We start from the raw sequence: 21,895 nt of genomic DNA, 5'->3' as shown, positions 1-21,895 counted from the left end.
ACATGCAAAATGTCTTTTAGAAGAAACAGATTTGACTCAAACTTCAGGGTCTGGGGACTTAGGCACAACAGGCAATGTGCCAGCAGAGGAAGGAAGGCATGGGCGTGGAGGCTGAGGCAGGCACTTGGTGTGGTCTCCAATCAGGAGAGTCCCACTTAACTACATGGCCTGAGCATCTCCCCTTTTGGCTTGCCACTAAGGGGGTATCATTTTCTCTAATTCACAGATAACGGAAGCAAGGCCAGAGAGGATAATCACCCACCAAGAGCTCAGAGTCAGTAACCAGAATATATCAGAATCTCAGCTCATACGACCCCTGGGTCAAAAGACAGAGCTCCCTGGAGAAGACACAGAAACTAGCTGGGATGAAGGCCGAGACTGACTGGGAAGCCTCTGAGATCCCAACAGACAGTTCCCATGGTGATGCTGGCTAAATGCCCCATACTTCTCACATATGGGGGAAGGCCTGCTCCTCCTGGGGCTCTCCCTTTTGCTATGGACTTCGGCTTTGCTTCTGGAGGACCTGAAGGAGCAGCTGGTGCTGGGGCAGAAACACAGCCCTAGGGTTTCACTTGGCTCCAGCGTGTCTTAACCGGGTGGCCTTGAGAAGATCTCTTAAGCTCTCTGATCCTCAGTTTCTTCATTTTCTTCATTGTAGCAAGATCTAATAATACACTGCCAGTTGCTGCAAGGATTAGTGGCATACTGTATGCAAAATGCTGGACATATGATCGTGCACAGTAATGAGGAGCTATTAATATTATGGCAGCTGCCGGCTGCAGCCTCCTGCTCCTCAGTGGTCCTCGGCTTCAGTCACCCCATTACCTCCAAGGGGGTTGCACCCACCTTCCTAGTACTGTGGGATGGAGGCTAATCTCTCAGGGATTCGTGACAGATACCTATGGTCCAAGAGATGCCCTAGACATAAGGAAATGGAGTGGCTTCCCCGGTCCTGCATCCTACGCACGTTATGTAGCATCTGAGAAGAGCTGCCGAGGTAGCAGCTGGTCCCGCAGCGCTGCCTCTCACAGGAGCGATTAGCTGTGTCATGCATCCATTTGTAATGAAATAGAAACGTTTTGATTTCTCTTGGAAGCCGGATTTTCTCCCAAATCCTTGCTGATTTCATCCCTGGACATGAAACAGCCCATTCTAATCTCCTACCAGGAGCATCAGTTATAAGGAGCCCATGAAATCTGATCAACCTCTCGGCTCCTGGGCGGCAGCTTTGATTGCCGGGAGGGAGCAAGTCGTCCTGGGCCTGGTGCTAATAGCTCCATGCATTATTGAAGAGCCCTGTTTTCAGGGGCAGACACACCAGGGAGACATCCGGACTGCAGGCTGCGTGTCAGCTGCTTCCCTTGCTCCTTGCGATGGAGATTTGGGATCTGGCAGAGCCACAAAAAAAGAGGCACTTGACAGAAATGTTTGTGCAGCTTCCGCGTCCTCATTGGAAGGCAGCTGATGTAGAACAAGCAAATAAGGTGAAACCAGCACTGTCCAATTCTCCCAGTTGCCCTTCCTCCAGTACAAACATCTGAGGAATGAGCAGCTGCCCGGGAGCTTCCGCAGAAGAGGGCGCGTGCCCAGGGCAGGATGCTCATCTCAGCCAGGGCTGGGGCCTGACAGTATCTTCCTAACCCTTTGAGTAGGATACCCAGGTTTTGGAGCCAAGAGGAGCAAATCAAGAGCTGGGCTTAACATCCCTGAGAATTTGCAGGAAATGCAAAGAGGGCAGGTTTACTTTGTGAATCCCCACTTACTGTTTGAACTAGATGAACTAATTAGACCCCCCCTTTTTTTTTTCCATTCAGAAATTGGTATTTGAGTGTCTACAATGTGCCAGGCACTGATTAAAACACTGAAAGCCTGACAATGAGTGCAAACAGTTGGGAATTCCTGTCGTCAAGATGACCCCACTAATCTCTGCCTTCTTGCATCCATGTACTTTATGCAGCCCCCTCCCCTGCTGAAGAGGGGTGGGTAGCCTGTGTAAATAGAACATTGCCGAACAAGGACGTGGAATGTCTGAAACTAGGTTTAAGAGACATCGTGGCTTGTCTCTTGGATCAGTTCTCCAGGGGGAGCCAGCAGCCATGCTGTAAGAGAGGACCCCATGGCTATCCTGGAAGTGGATCTTCTAGCCCCAGTCAAGCCTTTGCTGACTGCAGCCCTGGCTGACATCTTCACTGCAAACTCCTGAGACAGCTTGACCCAGAAGCATCCAGCTAAGCTGCCCAAATTCCTCACCAACACAAACTGTGAGACAATAAAAGCTTGTTGTTTAAACACACCCCCAATAACCATAGGTCCCACCTCAAAGGTTCCACCACCTTCCCAAAGTGGCAGCCTGGGATGGCATGGGTGGCTCAGACAGCCAGAAAGTGCTTACTTAACATGCCTGTCTGTCGTGTTCATGAAACTGTTAGCTTGGGTAGTAACAGGTCCGTAGTATCACCCTTGCTTCCAGACAGAAAAATGTCCCACTTAAGGCACATATTAGACATCCCATGCTCCATGACCCCTGTTCTAAATTCTGGGTTGTTTGCTCTCCCTTGGGAAATTTCTGACCACTTAATACTCACCTTTAATACCCATCTTTTAATTAGAATATAGATATGATTTGTCCAAAATATTAGACAGTTAAATCCAATCTCTCCCAATTAAAAATCTGTTGATAGCTCCCAGTCAATTGAGATATTCTCAAGTCATGCCACGTCCTCTGAGATCTGAACCCTCCTAGAATCACTACCTCCCACCAGCCTCACCCAGCTACTGGAAGGTTTCTGGAGTCCTAAAGGCTCTTTTGCTATAGGACGGTGTCTACGTAATGTCTACCCTGAACCCAGGGTTGCCAAAAATCTCTGCTTCCTTTTTTTCTTTTTCTGCTTCTGCAGGATTTGGCTTTGAATCATCTCTTCTGGAAAGCCCTTGCCCACCCTGCTGACAAGGCCACTAGAAGGTAAGCTGTCAGTCACGCTCCAGGCTGCAGTGCCAGGGCTGAGATCACCCCTGTGCAAATCAGGATGTGTTGGTTGTTGACAGGCAGGGTCCATTCTGATGGGTCAGTTTCTTGTTCTGATTGCTTGTTTCCCTGGTTGTTAAAATCTCCCTTTCCAAAGGCCTTGAAAGAAGGCATTCATTAAATATTTGCAGAATGAATCAATGAACAAAATGCTCTGGGCTCCAAAGTTACAAAATAAATTGCTTTCAGAACCCCTATGTCAGGGTTGGTGATTAGGCCTACCCACCTCCCTCCCCCACAATAGGGATTGAACCCAGGGCCTCACTCATGCTAAATGCATACTCTACCACCAACTGAGCTACACCTCCAGCCCAAGGTCCTTCTCATCACTGGTCTTACATTGGGAACATTCTGTGTGGCACAGCCCTGAGCTCTGAGTCCTTCAACCAATTAATAATTTTCTTTGAACCACACTATATTGAATAGTGAGGGCTTCATCTCCTTCAGCTGACTCTGTCTTTCCAACCAGCAGTCTCTTCATACGCCTGCACCAGGAAAAGCAGAGAATGCACCCGCCCTACAAAGAAATGCCTCCCACAGTTCTTGGGTCCCTCAGACATCCTTGGATCAGAGGGAGTGACACCAAGTCCTCAACCTTTGCTATTGCAATTTCCCAACTCATATTACAGGTTAACTCCTAACTGAATGAATTGCAAAGTGCTCCAGTTACTTGAAATTATTTTACATTTGAGTCCATATCCTTCTATAAATTGCTAGGAAGAATTGTATTCTAAATCTAATCCAATCATTGTCTTCATGGGGGAGTGCTCAATAAAACCTCAGTGACCCCAGATCAAGACACTTTTTGTCATCATCTCTGCGGTCATCTTGACTCAGGGAAGAGCATAAAATCATCATTTGGGGGGTAGGCAGGCCATCTGAGGAATAAAGAGGAGTGACCCACACCATCCACAGTCAGGCTTCTTTCTCTGGCCATCAGGATATGCTGTGTTTCCCCTCCAGCCTTGCCTCGCCAAGGACACTCACTGTTATAGGTCAAGCCCACCTGCTCCAGGAAATGTGCCATCCAGGGTGTGACGGGGGTGGGGGGGCCTAGGTACCCCCATATGAATGAACATTTTTCTCATCACAGTAAGAGACTTACCAAAGACTTGTCCACTGGTTGAATAAACAAGGAAGTTAAATTGATAATGGTTGAGATCAAAACTACCTAAACTGTACCAAATGCTGCCTGCTTGGTGGATGATGGCAGGGGAGTGGCACATGCACTTTAGCCATATTTTCCCATTCATTTGACTAGTGTTTACTCAATAGTTACTTAATGTGCCAAGCTCTGTGTGGGTGCATGTCCCAGTGCATCTCTCTCTCTCTCTCTCTCTCTCTCTCTCTCTCTCTCTCTCTCTCACATACACACACACACACACACACACACACACACACATATTTTGCTTGGAAACATCAGTAAATGCAGCTTCACGGTACAGAAGTAGAAGTTCTCCAAAGAGGAGCAAGGGAATCTAATTCTGCCCAGCTTTCCATGGGAAGCAAAGATAAGCCTGAAATATGTGGTTTCCCTGGGGTCTACATTTTCTGGGTCCAGCAGGGGAAAGGGATCTGGTGTTAGGCCTTTGGAGACAACTCAAGGGACAGGTTCCTGGACTTCCCTCTAGATGCTCCCTGCTACCACCAACCACCCCCAGCTATGGCCAGATTCCCGTGCTGTCTGTCGGCTGATCACAGGAGCGCAAGGACAGCAGGCATATCCTGTTGGCAGCTGGGATCCAGCCTGGGGGCTTCTGGCCACAACCCCATTGCAAGAAGTCCTTTCCTCTCAGCTGGCTCCCCCAGCAGCTGTCTGGAAAAAGCAGCCCAGGAAAGCAGAGGGGTGGGAGATTGACGGGACTGTGTGTCTTTCTTGTACTCCTGTGAATTTTTCAATGGGATAAAAGAGGCTTATCTCTCATTTTTAATTGATTTTAATGCGGCTCAGCCAGACTAGATCAAATCTCAGCTCCTCTGTGGCCTGGGATGAATGGTGTGGGGAGCTGCCTGAATGTTAATAAGAGGGGTTGGGAGAGGCCAGAGGAGGCAAGGAGGCCATTGTTTGCCTGGGAGACTTTCTCAGCTTGATCTTGGGCTGGCCTGCTGGGATGGACCCATCCACAAACTTCAGGGGGTATGGGGAGCAGTGTATGGCTATGGGATGGGAGTAGTTGGCTTCTAGCCTTAGGTTGGTACACAGGGACCTAAATGTATACTTGGGCCTCCATCTACTGCAAGGTTTTGGACTTGCATTAGTCAGCTTCATATTACTATAATGAAATACATGAGTCAACTAACTTATAAAGAAAAAAGGCTTACTCTGGCTCATTGTTCTGGAGGTTCCAGACCTAGATTAGGCAGTTCCATTCTTTGTACCTCTGGCAGAAGTGCCCCATCATGGCAGGAGCATATGGTGGAGCAAGTTGCTACATCATGAACCATGAGTCTTAGCAAAGAGATAAGACTCAATTTCACATCCCCTTCAAAAGCACACCTCCAATGACCATACCCCCCTCCCTCAAAGTCTCACCATCCCCAAGAATGCCACCCTAGTGACAAAGCCTTTAACACATGGGCCTCTGGGGGCCACTCATCCAAACCATAGCAGGACTCCAGCCAGCAGCCTCTCAAACACTGCCTTCCTCCTCTGTCCCCCTTTCCCTGTGCTTGCACTCCTCTAGAAAGCCATCGGTGCCTTTGTGGTTGTCTCTGTGGCACTGCCAGCCACCTCTGACAACCAGGGGGCTCCTCTCAGGTCCTGTCTCATCTCTCCTCACCACCTCCTTGGCCCAAAGCCTTGCTGGACTCTGCTTTTGAATGGCCAAACTCTGCTGGTTCTCAGCCCTCTGCTCTCAAATGGGGAAATGGCATCACCCACCGGCACCACTTGGAAGAGTCAGAAAAGGCAAAGCAGGTGGCACAGAGAGCACATGCTTAGAGCAGGGGCTATTCAGGTGTGGCTTCTTCCCAACCAACAAACCACTGGGAACAGCAGCCAGTACAGTGTCCCTCAAGGGTGGATGTCGGTTCCTGCGCTAACCCCAGGATGAGGCAGTGAATTTACAAATGCCCCCATTGTTGCCGAAACCTTGGTCCTTGTCCCTGATGCCAAACCATTAATGAGGACAAAGTTTTGAGAAAATGGAAAAGGAAAAAGAAGGTTTAGTGCTTTGCTAACAAAGGAGAAACACAGGGGACTCCTGTCCCAAAGGCTGTGATTCTGCCCATCAGCAGGAACAGAGGGTGACTCAAAGGCTACATTCCCCAGTTCTCTGCAGTTGTAATTTACTTGTTAATTTAGGAGATAGTCATTTCTGAGATCTTCTGATACCATCCCCAAAGTCTGGATCACTTTGTTCCTATAGTTGGGTGTGTGCTCGGACAGATAACTCTACACTAGGAAGGGGAAGAAAAGTAATCCTGTTTTCCCTGAGATTAAGGAGGGGAGGAGCAGGGAGAGAGGAAGAAAAAGAATGTTCATTTTAAAAATAAGTTGAATGGCAGAGCAGCAAGGGTTATATTCAAAGCATAACGTGGACCACTATTATACCATCCCATTCTCTTATCTGGAAAGGGGCAACAGTTACCACAGAGGAGTGGTTTTCAGGCTTAGCTCCTAGAACAGAAACACCCAAAGTAGGTTATAAAGACTGGAGCCAGGGGTTATGTCTCAGAGTATGGCTGAATTGCTCTAGGATCAGTTGAGCATTGATAGACGTTGGTATGTTGTAGAAGTCAATGAGTTTAAGACAGGATGGGGAAGAAGGTTTATCTTACAAAGCAGAGCCCCTTATCAGCCCCTCTATGGGCCTCTCCCTGTGGTCACAGTCATTCCAATTCAAATCCAGTGCTCCTAAAAGCAATAGAACACCCCACAGTCCCCATAAACCTCAGCTGGAGGAGAGACATCTAGCTCTCCATATTTCTTCTCCCTGTCTTTCAATGAGAAGAGCTGGTTCATCCCCACGTTAAATACAAGCTCATCTTTTTCTGGCATAGACACAGACTATCCAAGGGCTGGCTTCCCAATGTGTATAAACTCTGAAACACTCTTTTCCCCAGATACCAAAACCCCTAATCCTTACACATACAAACAAATGTGGTCAAAGCCAGATTCACTGAAACACAAATATCTAGAAACACATTATTGAGAATTGTGAATGGCCCGAGATTCTCCCCTATGCACAAGCCAGCAAATTCCCTGACTTGGTTTAAAGGACACTGGTAAAGGACATGAGATTCCTGGGTCAGAGATGAAGGACAGTTTAGTATTCACAGCAATAACAGTAATGAGAATTTTAGTGCCAGATCTCCGAGCACTAATTTCCACAGGGTGATGTCCAAAAGATTAGGTGATACCTCAGTTATCCTGTAGGGGAAAAACTCTGAGCTTAGGTCACCTGTGTTTATAATAAGCCGGAAACATGCCCGCCCTTCACTCAGGAGCGAGACACTGATGGTGTTTACCGAGACTGTTCATTATACAACATCCCTGAAAAGATAGTCCAGAAAAAAGTACAGTAAGCACCTCACTTTGCAAGATGTGCAGAAATTCAAGAGATCTATGGACAATTGTCTGCTAACACTTGGGTTCACAGTCATGTATCCCAACAGTCTGACACACTCCCAGCTCATACTCATATAGCATGTGAGCACACCTCAGCCTACACAGAAACATGTATATTGACTCACAGGGGTCACTGTCCAACAAACATACCCAATGCTTAGAGAGTGCTTGGAAAGGGGTTGTGATGGTCCTTACCCTCCCTGCCTGAGCTGATTATGCCTAGCTTGAGTCTTCACCTCCATCCATGCTCCACACACCTTACACACCTTGCCCTTTGAGTTCATAAATATGATCGACTCTCTCCACTGATAACCCACTGAGTTTAGGACAAATCTCCACAAATTTCTGACCTGGCTCTGCACCCTGGAGTCCTCATTCCCCTTCTCCTAGCCCAGCACCACATTCTTTTGTTTTTAATATTTATTTTTTAGTTGAAGTTGAACACAATACCTTTATTTTATTTATTTTTATATGGTGCTGAGGATCGAACCCAGGGCCTCGCATGTGCTAGGCAAGCGCTCTACCGCTGAGCCACAACCCCAGCCCCCAGCACCACATTTTTGACCTGTGCAGAAGCCTTGCACTATACTTTCTGGGGCATCCACCCACCCTCTACTCACATGGGTCCCCTGTCTTAGCCTGAGATACATCCAGTACCAATCACAAGCCTGTGGAGCTAACTGTTCTCTACTCAGTGTTCCCTCCTAGTTTGTGCCTACAGAGTCCTTTGTCTCTCTGAGCTGTGATACAATAGTCATCCAAGGTTTTCAGGACTTTCTTCCTGTCCTAGGCTGGGAGCTGCTGGGAAACAGGCCTTTTGTTTGACTTGTTTTGGATCAGCTGAGTGAGCCTCGGGCCAGGGCAGGGGGCCAAGGCTTTAAATGGGAGATGGTTGCTGTTACACCAATTACAGGCCTGCAAGCAGAATAGGTTGTCTGACTTGTGGGGCCCAGTGCAGAATAAAAATGTGGGGTTCCCTTGTTTCGAAATTAAGAATCACAAGGCAATAGAACATGTAGCCCTTCTAACTGGGAGGCCCAAAGGGATGCATGCAGCCAGCCCTGACCACGGGAGCTGCCTCGTGGACTGGCGGTAACATCAGGCACCTTCATATGTCCTGTGGATCCTTTGAAGGCAAAGGGCCTCAGAGGGGCGCAACCTGCCCAAGAGAGTCTTCTGGAAGCCTTGGGTACCTGTGGTGATCTCCTTACCTCCCTACTCCCCTTCTGCTTTCCTCCCTCCCTCCCTTTCTCCCTCTGTCCCTCCTTTCTCCTCTCTCTCACTCTCCCTCCCTCCTTCTGGGTGGAGGAGGAGTCTAACATTGATATTATCTAGTTCTTACTATTCAGTTATGAAAATTCTTTGGGCACCTACTATGAGTGTCGACCTTGCATGACCCATTGGAGTCATGCCATGGGTCCCCTGCTCCTGAGGAAGTTCCATACACACCCACACAAGAGAAGAATGGAACCCCAATTCTCTCCTCTTTGCCACTCTCCATCTGCATAATTCCTGTCCACTCATCCAAGCCCTTCCCCTTCCCTCAATTCTTCCCCTGTAGGGCTTTAAAATCTGTCACGTGTTAATGGTCAAATGACTGTAGGCAGATGCACAAGAAAGATGCAAAGAGGAGACAATGATATCAAGTCCAAAGTAAGTCCCTTGATTATACCCAGGCCTGCCACCCAGAGGAAACTAATTTAGCGACTTCTATTTACAGAGCTGGTGGTTAGAATGATAGTTCTAGAAGCGCCTGGACCTTTATTTCATGGTTTGTTAGCTCTGAACAGTTTCTATTCACTTCCTGCCATGACAAGTGATTGAGTGTACATCTTTTGCTCAGAGCTCAGTATGTGTTGTTCCATTCGCGTCACACAGTGTCCCCTCAATGCCTGCTCCGCAAGAGGAAAACGGTTTCTGCCTCTGCAGCTCCTCAATCTGAGTCTTATGTTCTGACTTGTTTCACAGGATCAGGTGCTTTAACTTGATGGAGCGCATTAGCAAGTATATTTTACTTTATCGGCTTCTTTTACATCATCGAGGCTACAGTGTTTGCAAGCCGGACTTCTGGGCTTTGTCTTTGGTTGATGTCAAGATAGCCTTCATAGCACAGTGGTTACATAAGCTTTGTCCAGGGGAGGCCCACAGGGAAGGAACTGTGTTTCTGAGTCACTAAACCAAAGCTGCAGGAAAAGAAAGACATGAACTTTGGGGTTAGAGAGATTCTCTCACTGCAGCCAAAGGGCAAAAAAAGCACAATAATTTAAAGATCTTAATTGGCTTTATTTTCAATTCTAGAATCTCCTGACACTTCATTGCATCAAGTAGAATGAGTTTCAATAGGTTGAGCAGAGGAGGCTGGTTTTGTTGTCAGGAGTACCAGAGAAAAGCACCGAGAAGAACAAAGAGGTGATTGCAAAGTTCCTTCCCGGGGAGGCTGGAACAGTGACAGAACACAAGGAAAATAACCAAAGAGCGAACATCAGGTTATTTTAGGTTCCTTCTTTTGTGAGTGTGTAAAGATTAAAGCAGAGGGAACTTCATTATCATGCCAACAAAATTGACCTATTTGGGGAAAATTGGCTGTTATCTCTCTAATCCTGATTTCAGGAGGTCAGATGAACAGCTTAGTTTCAGGCTGGTGATGGGGAACCTTAGCATGAATGACTCCATTTTGCTTTTAGTCTGGGCTTTGGGCCCCTGTCATTTCCATTTAACCCTGCACGTGCCGGCGGCTGCACAGACCCATCGGTTGCTGTGTTTGGTTGGCCTCGTATATTCCAGCAGTGGCCGGTCCAGTTCATTTATTTTCCCTGGCTGCCTCTTATTCTGCCCTCCCTCTTCCCCATTTCAAGAAGGAGCACACTCTTCTTTTCCACATTCTTATAATCGCTGGATTTTAATATTGTTTGAAGGGATCTAAATTGGCTTTCTGAGTTCCTATGCAGCCCCTGCTGGGATTTCCTTCAGGAACCCCCTGGGTGAATTCCTCTGTTTCTTCTACCCCATAACCTCCTCTTCTTGAGATTCCATTCTCTCTCTCTCTCTCTCTCTCTCTCTCTCTTTTTTTTTTTTTTTTTTTTGGTACAGGGAACTAAACCGCTGAGCAACATCCAGGGCCCCTATTTGTATTTTATTAGAGAGGAGGTCTCTGAGTTGCTTAGGGCCTCACTGAATTGCTGCTGTGGCTGGCTTTGAACTCATGATCCTCCTATCTCAGTCTCTAGAGCTGCTGGGATTACAGGTGTGCTCCACCATGCCTGGCTGAGATGCCTTTTTTATTTTGCAAGTAGTATATCCTCAAATGATCTCTGTCTGTTGTAGTCATAGGATTAGAAGCACAAGATCATTGTCCCTCTGAACCCTCTGGCCTCTGGCATCAGATATTGGATTCCCCCTCCTTGAACATTGCCCATTTGTACTATCTAGAAGCCAAGATCTTATGATTAGATGCTTGAAATATGGCAAGAATTTTTCAGGTTCCTCTTTAAACAAAGACCCATATCTTACAGTGGGGCTCATTCTGTGATCTTGGTTTTCTCTTTCTGGAATTCTGAATGATAAAGGGCTGAGTCCCCTGGCCTGATCCTTTATGAAGGATCTGTGCTAATGATCTCTCCGGGGCCACTTTTAGGTTGTGATTTCCTTCTCCGTTCAACTATCAGTTCAGTATACAGTATCCCCATGCTTATCCACAAGGGGATACATCCCAGGACCTTCAGATGCCTGAAACCACAGGTAGTTCCAGCCTCTATGTATACCTACCTGTGATTAGGTCTAATTTATAAATTAAATTAGGGATAACAACAATAATAATCAAGTAGATTACTATAACATTACCCAGTTGTAAAAGTTACTTAGAACTTAGGGATTGCTTATCTGTAGAGTCTTCCATTTAATGTTTTCAGACTGTGTTGCCACGAGTAACTAAAACCTTGGAAAGCGAATCAGATAAGGGGCTATTCTGGTCTTCCTCCCATTTTCCAGAAAGTCAACAATTTGACCCCGGAAGCTCTTTGTCACGTTGACAGGAATTTCCGTGTGGATTCCTAAGGGCATCTCAGTGGGATGGGGAAGCTGTGCTTCTACCACCTTCTGGAACAGAAAACTCCCCTCTGGAAGATTCTGGGTCCTTCTTGGAAAGAAGGAGGGTGCCACACTGGTTTTCAGGTGCCTAAGAGGGCCTAACTTCCTGTAACAGAAGCAGAGCCTTGGTATAGTCTGCCTGGCTCAGGGGCCAGATCACTGCTGGGGCCAGAGGCTGATGGCCTCCACAGAGGGTGTCCACAGAAGGGATGGGGAGAGCAGTGTTTAGGAAGCGAGAGGAGAGCCCCCTGCTCAAGTGAGCTGGCAGAGCCTGGAGGAGGGAAAGTGGGCCCCAGCCTCTGTGGGAAGCTGGGCCTGACCTGGCTCTGCAGCTGCCTGACCCCAGGCTCTGCAGGGCAGAGGCCACAGGCAGCTAGGTGCCACCCAAAGAGCACCTCCCTCTCCTTTCAGACTTTAGATGGATGGCTTTGACATATGGGAGCCCCCCGAAGGAGAAGAGGTGGGTGGGAAATGGCTGTGAAGGACTTTGGGCAGTGAGGGCTGAGGAAAGTCAGGGGAAGATCATGGTGGACATTGACAAATGGAAGACAGAGGGCCGCTCACAATAGCCCACCAGGTCCCCAGGGGCTGAACTGCATGTGGTCCCTCTTCCCTGCTCTTTGGCTACCTGTGCCTGAGTTTTCTCATTTCCCATCCACTTGCACCATCTCTTTGAGCTTCTTGGGGGTCAGCGGGTCTCAGCTCCCTGGAGGAAGCCAACAGCAGAGATTCCCCTGCTGCCAAGTGTCCCTTTTCAGAAGTACTTAGGGAGGGGATGTGTGGGGCACTTAGTGGCATGAAGAGGGGTTATGATGAGCTCTGAATCCTGCCTGTAAGGAGGGGACAAACCGACGGGGATGGAGAAGACCCAGGGACAGCTTCAGAAGTGCACGGCTTGGGACCTGCTTCTCCTAGAGTGACAGATAAACTCCTTATGAGCAAGGAGGCACTGGGCCTGGGCTGCCTGTGCCTTCCAGAGACAGGCTCAACCTTCCAAGCTTTGAGGGAAGGGAGGGACTGCTCTGCTGGGGAGCCCACTGGCCATTTTAGAAATTGGAACTTAGGCCCACAGTGGGGAGGGGTCAGGCTTCTCGCTCCAGGAATCTTCGTGAGTAGCAGCTGGAGGGGGTTATATCGAAGTGGCGGGTCTGAAGATAAACTGGGACAGGCAGAGTGTGTGGAGCGTTGCTCAGGTGGGCAGAGTCTGCAGAATGCCTGAGGCTGCCTGTTAAGTTTGGCTGCCTCCCCACCAGCAGGACAGAGCAGGCTGGACAGTTGCAGAGTCCTGCATCTTGGCCCTGGGGCTGCTCTAGTCAACCTCTTTGTCCAAGTAGGGAGGGGGCCAGAAAGGGAGGCTGCCCTCCTCCATCCACAGGACACCCCTATGGCCCCCAGAACAGTCCTGTTCACTGCAGGGCCCCTTGGAAGCCTCCTGCCTTAGGACCCAAACTACTCCTCCAGGTAGGCTGGAGTTTTGCCCCGAGTCCCCCACCAGCCCCATGAGGCCTGGGCTGAGCCACTGTCCCTGCATCTGTCTCTCCTAAGCACTCAGGGTAGGACTAGACCCTGCTTGGGGTGTCTCCCAGGGCTTGTGGGGCATGTGGATGAATGAATAAATGGACAGTACTGTTCCCAGGTCCCCTGCCCCCAGGCCCTGCCCAGGCCTGGTGCTGCCTTTCTCTCAGCCTTTCTCTCCTGCCCAGGGAGGATGGTGCAGCCTCCCTTGCACCGGAGTTGAACGCCACGGCTGTTTTAAGCCTGTGAATGGGTTCCTGAGGTAAAAGGGGGTGTTGAAGGTTGTCTGAAGGAAAGAGAGGGGCCTGACCCTGAGTCTTAGAGTCCTCGGGAGTGGGTTTAAGTCTTCTCGCACTGGGAGCAGCTGCCCAGGACACTGTACTAACTTTCATCTGGCAACCTGGCAAGTACAGCCAGGGCTGGAAGAAGCCACAGACCCATGGATGTTTGACAGCTTTTGTACTTTGGCACAGCCAGGCTGACTCTTAGGGATGCTTCTGTAAACCCTGAGCATAGGCCAGGAAAAGAAATAGGAATGTGGTTCCTATAGCTGCCAAGTGTCCTAGTACTTGGGGCCAGGCCAGGGTCTGGTGGTGGGCAGGAGGCAGGACCTGGAGCCATCCTCCCTACCTTGTCCCAGCCCACCGGCTGACCACCCCAACTAAGGGCCATATCGGCAGGGGCGGTGGGATGAAGTTGGGGTGTCCACAGATAGCTGTGCTGCAGTCCCCGAGGGGGTGAGGAAGCAGCTCCCAGCCTGCTCCAGGGTCGCCTTCCCATCCTGCTGCTCAGAGCTGGCCACAGGGAGCTCCGTTCCAATGCACTCGGAGCCCTGAGGGCAGGTACTGTGCCTGGCTCTTCTCTGTCCCTAGCACCTGTCTCAGGGCCCATAGAGAGCAGGTGCAGATACACAGTTGCAGAATGAATGGAGGATGGACAACAGAGGCATAAATAAAGATCATGCACAGGGGAAGATATTAGAACAGAGCGAAAGAAGCCTTGAAGTCCTGCCCTTGATGCCACAGTGTGCCCCTTGGCTCCTCTCTCTCTCTCTCTCTCTCTCTCTCTCTCTCTCTCTCTCTCTCACACACACACACATACACACACACACACACACACACACACACACACACACCTTTCCAGAACACTCAGAGCCACTTTGAGGATGTCATGCTTTGTCACGGCTAAATAATCCTGCTCTGAGCACCAAGCCCCTCGCTCCCAAATGCACAACTCTCAGGAGCCCTGCTGTGACACCACAATGTCATAAGAGACTTCTACATTTTGTCTCCTCCCCTGGCTCCTGCACTTACCTCCTGAAACTGTAGAGCCTCCCAAGTGATAATAAGGTCTCTGTCTGCTAAAGAGATGACAGGCGGTAGGTCACTAGATAGGTTCAGGATGGGCCCTAATTGACAGAAAAAACCAAGACACTATTAGAAGGTTGAGGATTTCTGCCACACTCCAGCCTCAAGAGGGGAGAATGGCTGAAGGTCAAGTTGATCACCATTATGCCTACATAATGATGCCTCCATAGAGAGCCAAAAGGACCAGGTTCCGGAAGCTTCTAGATTGCTGGCCACATGAGTAGTGTGCCCACATGCTTGGCCAGACACAGCTCTTCCATCTGCCCTTCATCCGAATCCTTACAAATATCCATTATAATATATAATACATGGTAAGCGGAAATGAAATGTCTCCCTGGATTCTGAGAGCCATACTCACGAATTAATTGAATTGGGCCAGGCCGAGGTCATAGGAACCTCAATTTATAGCCAGTTGAACAGGAATACAGGTCACAACCTGGGGCTTGTGATTGGCATCTGAAGTGGGGGTAGTCTTGCGGGACTGAGCCCTCACCCTGTGGAATGGACTATCTCCAGGTAGACAGTGTCAGCGTTGTCTGATTAGAGGACACCAGCAGGAGAATCACTTGGCACCTGGGGAAACAACCTCGGCCTGTCTGGTGTCAGAAGAGTAGTGCTGAGTGGTTGTGACAGTAGGAAAAGCACTTTGGGTTTTTCTACCCTGAACTCCCCCGCCCACTCATCCCTCTGACCTTCTCCCCCCTCCCCCCACGACCCCCTCCCTCCCCTATGCACGCACAGCAGCACCAGGAAAGCTTCTCAGCTTCCCACTGTGATTTCAAAGAACGCTGATCTTCATCAGCTACATTAATGAATCAGAGCCCGGGAGGTGCCAACCTTCCTAAAAATACCTGATGCCGAGAGGGGCTGCGAAGGCTGCATCCTCAGGGAGCCAATCAGATCCTCTGGGACAGCCTCCAGGTCAACCCACACACTGCAGATGGGGAAACTGAGGCCCAGAGAAAGAAAGGCCTGGGACCCAAGGAGGGGCTCTGCAGAGTGTCTCTGCCGCCAGACAGGGTAAAGGTGGGGGAGGCTCTGCAGTCCAGAGCCCTAAGTGGGGCTGAGGGCTGAGCAGGGCTGAGCCCCAGACTGAACCCTGCTCTAGGCCCCAGACACTCTGCAGATCCAAGGGGCAGCTCCTACAGGTGGAAGCAGTTTACTAGGTTCGATAACCACGAAGGGAGGTCCCATAGGGGGTCCCTGGGCCATGGTGGAACTGCCCTGCATGGACAGGCTTATTCTTCTCAGGCAGGGGAGACTAGGAATGGCCCCAAAGATCGAGAATAGGGGTCACCCTCCTTTCTCATAGTGCAGTCCCAGAAGCAATCGGTTGTATTACCTAGGAGCTCATTGGAAACGCAGAAGTGCAGGCCCCGCCCCAGAGCTGCTAGCTCACACCCCAGAGCGATTCTGCTCATTAAAGTCGGAGAAGTACTGGCCTCTGGAGCCACCTAGCATCAGGTCTGGCCCAGCAGTGACACGTGTGATTAATGCACATACATAATGTTATTCATTGCCAGGAGGGGGTCAGGGAGGACGGGAACCAGGAAGGAGGAATCCCTAGGATGGAAAATCCAGAGTTAAAAGTGGCTGCTGCCCCTGGGAGTGTCAGAGTGATGGAATCCGGTGAAATAAAAGTTGTAAGTTCACCCAGGCTACCTCCTCGGCGGGCTGAAGGCTCCTCCCATCTCTCTGACAGCTGCTTTCTAGTCCCAGCTGTGACAAGGAGCTTGGCACCTGTCAGGCTGTCCACTGCAGGGTGGACACTGGGACTAATGGAGCTTTCGGAAGGAGGGCAGACGCCACCTGCATGGGCCCAGCTGCTAGCTCCGCAGCACTTCACTCAGGAGGAGTTGCTGGCCCCCGGGCTGGGTCCTTCTTAGCTCCCTCCTCACTCCATCAGAAGTTGTCTTTCCACCTGTGTTTGCAAAGTCATTTACGAGCCTCTCTTCCCTGACTGCAGTCTGCCACACTGTTAAAGAGATAGAAGTCCCCTGGCTGGGATGCAGAGGGTGGTGCTGACCTCGCTCCTCCCCTTCCTCCTGCATCTCAGACAAGCAGGCACAGCAGGTCAGCTAAGTAAAATATCCACAGGCCTTTCCCAAGCTGCGCAGACACTGTCCTGCAAAAGGTGCAGAGGTGTGGCATGTCAGCTTGCAATAGCACCCTTTGCCATAGGGACTTGGAACTACAGGGGCTTGTTTCCCTAGAGAACCAAGGATCATTTCCCAGGGAATCCTGTTGAGCCAGGACATGTACACAGTACAGGAAGTCCAGACCCCTGCCTCCCTGCCCTCTCCTAGGGCTCTAGGCCAGGACATAAGCCCCTGGATAACTCCACCTGCACGTCCCACAGGCCTCAAGTTCAGGCATCCTTCCCCGTTTCCCTGCACTGGTGCCGTCTCTTCCTTATCAAGTAGCTCCACTGTTGCTCAGCTGTCCAAGCCACCAACATGGGGTCACCTTCAGCCCCGACCTTCCACTCCCTCCCCTCTCTCCATCATACCCCCATGCCAATTTTGGAATTCTGCTAATCTCCCTCCTTCATAAGTGTATACTGTTCTTCCCTCTCCATCCCCATTGGCAGTGACCAGGTCCAAGCCCGGTCACCTGCTCCTTGCCTCCTCACTGGTCCTCCTCATCCTAGATCCATCCGAGTGGCAGTTACCTAGTGCATGGGGCCTGGAGGCACCGCCTGACTCCCTCTTCTGCCTGCTCTACTTTACTCCAAGTGCCCGTCCATGAGTCTGGATAAGGTTCAGCTGGCTGGTGACTGGAGCGATTTTTCAAAAGCTGAGATGAACAGGGGCAACCAGGCTCCCCCTTTCATCCCTGACGTTTGTGTGTATGTGTGTGCAAGGATGTGTGCACACCTGGGAACTCCCATGGAGATGTTCCTAGGCCCTTCAGCAGGTGACCCCAAGCCCCAGGAGGCGGGTGTTGAGGTTAAGATTTGGACCCAAGCAGGTTGGATCTCAAGCATGTTTATGCCCTCCACTCATACACATGTTTGCTTGTATCCCCCAGTAAAGAGACAAGATTTTTTTTATCTTTAATTTTTTTTAGATATACATGATAGTAGAGTATATTTTGACATATTACACATACAGAGAATATACTTATTCTAATTAGGATCCGATTCTTGTGGTTGTTTGTACATGATGTGGAGTTTCATTGGTGGTGTATTCATATATGAACATAGGAAAGTTATGTCTGATTCATTCTATTGTCTTTCCAAATCCCATCCCCTCTCCCTTCCCTTCATTCCACTTTGTCTAACTACAATGAACTTCTATTCTCTGGCCCCATTGTGTGTTAGCATCCACATATTAGAGAGAACATTCAGCCTTTGGTTTTGTGGGTCTGGTTTATTTCACTTAGTATGATAATCTCCAGTTTCATCCATTTAGCAACAAATACCATAATTTCATTCTTCTTTATGGCTGAGTAATGCTCCACATTTTCTTTATCTATTCATCTGTTGATGGGCACCTAGGTTGGTTCCATAGCTTTGCTATTGTGAGTTGAGCTTCTATAAACATTGATGTGGGTGTATAACTGTAGTACACTGTTTTTAAGTCCTATGGGTATATTCCAAGGAGTGGAATAACTGGGTCAAATGGTGGTTCCATTCCAAGTTTTCTGAGGAACCTCCATACTGCTTTCTAGAGTGGTTGCACCAATTTGCAATCTCACCAGCAGAGTATGAATATACCTCTTTCCCCACATCCTCGCCAATATTCATTGTTACTAATATTCTTGATAATTGCCATTTTGACTGGAGTGATGGAATTTCATTGTGATTTTAATTTGCATTTAGGAGACCAGATTTTTTTGCCACAGGCCCGGAGTTTGGTTGAAGGATTTTTGACAAGCAGTTTTCTGCAATCTTATTTGTATTTCTGGAAGATGTCCTCCTGTGTCCAAACTAGCTTTCCTCATGCAGAGAGGTGGAGCAACAAGCCACTTTTGTCAGGGCACCATTATGCTCTTTAGGGCTCAGGAAGAGGAAAGGGTCATTAGCAGAAACCCAACCCCAGCTCAAGCTCACTTTCAGGTGGTACGTCACGTCCCTTTCTCCCAGTGGCAGGCCTAGCTTTCTCTGTGGAAAGATGCAGAACTGCAGACAGACAGACAGACAGACAGACAGACAGAGCTCACTTCCACACCTTCCTGGCAGCAGCAGGCCTCTCCTGTCAATAAATGAGGGCAAGACCCGAGACCATGGGCCCCCAGCAGGGCTGGCCTAAACTCAGTGCCAAGCTGTGCATGGAGATTAAAGTTGGGTGAGGCCACACCCAGGATTCTGAGCATTGGTGGCCTCAAATACTGCACTCACCTGTGGCTCATTCTATCTGTGCCTGAATCCCCTGGCCTGCAGCCCACTCTTGCCCTTGTGGCAAGGGCTCCTTCCCTAGACTGACCAGACATTTCCAAGGCTTCTGCTTCCAGCTGCTCTATCCACTTGCCACATGGTCTAGGGATAGCTCTGAGCACCATCCCTCCGCCCCTGCAGGCTCCTTCCCCACAGTTATTGGTCCTGATGGAATGAGTCTCCCTGCCGCACATCACACCCTGAACCAAGGGCACCCAAGAGGCCCCCTCTCCAGCTTGACCCTGGCAGGCACCTGTAGCCTAGGGCCCACTTAGAGTGGGCGCAGTGGTACCCGACCCTCCCAGGTAGGCTAGCCATGTTCCAGGGGACAGTCCAACAGGTCCTGCAGCTGGGCACATCTAATATCAGCTGGAAGATAAATGTGGGACCTCTGCCCTCCTCTGTTGACAGAGCAAAACTCTCAGGGACAAGCCAAAGTCAGCAAGTAGGTCAGAATAAGGAGGGCTTCGTCACTCCTCTCAGGATATAAAAGGAGAAAGGACAGGCCAGAAACAGCCAGAGGCCTGCTGGGAACCCCGCAGCAGAGCCAGGGCTGGACCTGGAATCTCTGCCTTGTGGACCAGGCTTCTTGGGAGAAAGAAGCAACCACGTGTCTCACTATTTATTGGTGAGAGCCTCCTGCTGGCTGCTTCATACCCACTGCCACTTGGTGCCATGGCTGTGGCCATCCCACTGGACTGATGAAGGGTCTGCAGGCCTTGCTGCAGGCCACAAGCCAGAAGGGGAGCTCGCATCGCCCCGCAGGAGCTCTGAACCCCCACAGCTGCACAGGGCCTGTTTCCTAGCACAGGGGCCCTCTGCAGTTCCTGGCTGCAGTCACCAGCTCTGCCTGGCCCCTGGCTGAGTGCTGGGGCGCTCACTCCCACCAACCCTCCCCACTGCTGTGTTGAAACCACATCCCGACAAGTGCCCAAGTGCCACCGCCCCTCTGAGGCCCCCAACTGCACCTGGGGACAGCTCACAGACAGCACTGGGACGATCTCCTTCCAGGCCTGGACTCTGAACTGCCCCAGGGTCTGTGGCACCTGGACCTGAGCAGGGTGACTGACACCCCAGCTCTCCGCGCTTCTGTCTGGCCACCAGAGCCCCGGCGTCTGGAGCTCTCTGCACCACCCCAGGCCTCATGTCCCCAGCTCTTGAGTCCACGACAAGGAGGAACGGTGTCACTGGCTCACAACCTGACTGTGGGCACTTTCCCTGCACTGTGGCCACATGCAGCCATGAGGCCTGTGGGCTGCTCCCAGCTTCCTTTCCCTCCCCTCCCTTCCCCCTCCCTTCCCTTCCCTTCCTTTCTCTGCCCAGGGCTCTCCTAGATGCCTCCTACCCTGTGAGCTCCAAAGAACAGGGATCCCCTCTCCATCCACTCCATTCCCTTCTCGGAATCTCTCGACTGTGGAATTCATGTGTCCTGTGTGCCCACTGGAGAGGGGGCCTCTTGGGTGCCCTTGGGTCAGGGTGTGATGTGCGGCAGGGAGACTCATTCCATCAGGACCAATAACTGTGGGGAGGGGCCCTGCAGGGGCAGAGGGATGCTGTTCAGAGCTGTCCCTAGACCATGTGCATGTCCTGGTCCCCAGCACATAACCCTCTTTTAGTCTCTCACTAACAAGATCTGGTGAGTATGTGACAGATGACAAAACCAAGATTGGAGAGTCAGTATCACCGGGAGATGGTCACATCCTTAGCAAGTGGCAGTGCTGGTACTTAAACCAACATGGGTGCTGACTGACTGGGTTCTAGCTCTTCCCACAGGCTAGCCACATCCCATTTAAGGTGCTACTTGTGAGATGAGGGCTAGAAGCTTGGGGTACGTCAGTCTTGCTCTAAAACTCAGACTCCCACTGGACCTCCCCAGTCAGGCCCCACAGGGCTGTGGGAGTCCAAGGGCTCTGTGTCTGCAGGGCAGCAAGGGGGCACAGGCCCCAGGGATCCTGTCCTGTCCCCACCCCCAGCCTGGCCCCAGCTGGTCAGTCAGGCCAGACAGGAGGAAGGCGCTAGAGGTGCTGGCAGCTGAACAAAGGGGTCCGGGTCAGTTGGATACTTCCTCTCCTGCACAAAGCCCTCCTCCCCAGACATAGCCCTCAGCCTCCAGGACCCCAAAGAATGTCTGGAATGTTGTGGGGCCAGACAGCCTCAAGGCTCTACAGACAGAGGAGAGGCTGCCTTTGTACCCGGAAGACTGACCCCAGCCTAGAAGGTCACTCTCTGACCTGTGATCCTGCTCTCCCACCCCAGTCCCTGGGATTGGCTGGATTCCCGCCTCCTTAGGACCCCCAGTGTCCCTTCCATTCCAGTGGGACCCACCAAAAGCGAAAGAGAAGAGGGAGCTCCTGCTGATGGTCGCTTGCTCAGCGAGCCCCCACTCTGCCCCACCAGCCCGTGCATCAGTGCCAGGCCCACCTTAGGTGCCAGGCCACAGGGGCTCCCTGGCTCCTGTGGAAAGGCAGTTTCCTCCTTGCTTCTCCTCCAGACCTGAGCTTGCTGGTGCCTCAGGGCCCCTCCCTCCTGCGAGGTGCCACACTGTCCCAGGAGCTGGGGAGGGGACTTGTGTGTGGGCAAAACAGATGTGAAGCCCATTCCAGTGGGAGATGACAGACCATCAGCCTGAAGCCTACGGAGATCTCAGGAGATGAGGAGCATCAGGAGGAAGGAAGGTTGTGTGGGGGTGGGGTGGCTGCGGTCAGGGGAACAGGCACTTGAGTGGCAGCCTGAGGGTAAGGTGGTGAGCCTTACCTTGTGCCTATTGAGGGAAGAGAATCCTAGGAAAGAGGAACAGCAGACCACAGTCCTGCTTGTTCGGGGACCAGCAAGGCCAGCAGAGCCGGCGAGGGAGGGGTCAATCCTAGGTGCCTAAGTCAGGCAGGTATCCAGGGCCAAATGGCCTTTGCTGGGCATCAGCGTTCACTCTGGTGAGTCACAGTCACCACAGGGTT

At 50.7% G+C, this 21,895-nt stretch overlaps 1 long non-coding RNA gene across 1 annotated transcript in view; it reads left to right on the top strand.

The window, feature by feature from the left end:
• The window catches only part of LOC308632975, a 36,708-nt gene that overhangs the window by 9,340 nt on the left and 5,473 nt on the right, over nucleotides 1–21,895 (top strand). Inside the window, exons 2-3 of the long non-coding RNA XR_014018666.1 lie at nucleotides 227–2,261; nucleotides 2,898–2,962. This is a non-coding gene — a long non-coding RNA (uncharacterized lncRNA). The remainder of the gene's footprint in view (nucleotides 1–226; nucleotides 2,262–2,897; nucleotides 2,963–21,895) is intronic.

The sequence above is a fragment of the Spermophilus citellus genome (genome assembly GCF_964194105.1).
Source record: "Spermophilus citellus genome assembly, chromosome: 13".
Lineage (NCBI taxonomy): Eukaryota > Metazoa > Chordata > Mammalia > Rodentia > Sciuridae > Spermophilus > Spermophilus citellus.
Note: the sequence above shows the minus strand (reverse complement) of the source record. Positions and strands in the feature narration are given on the sequence as shown.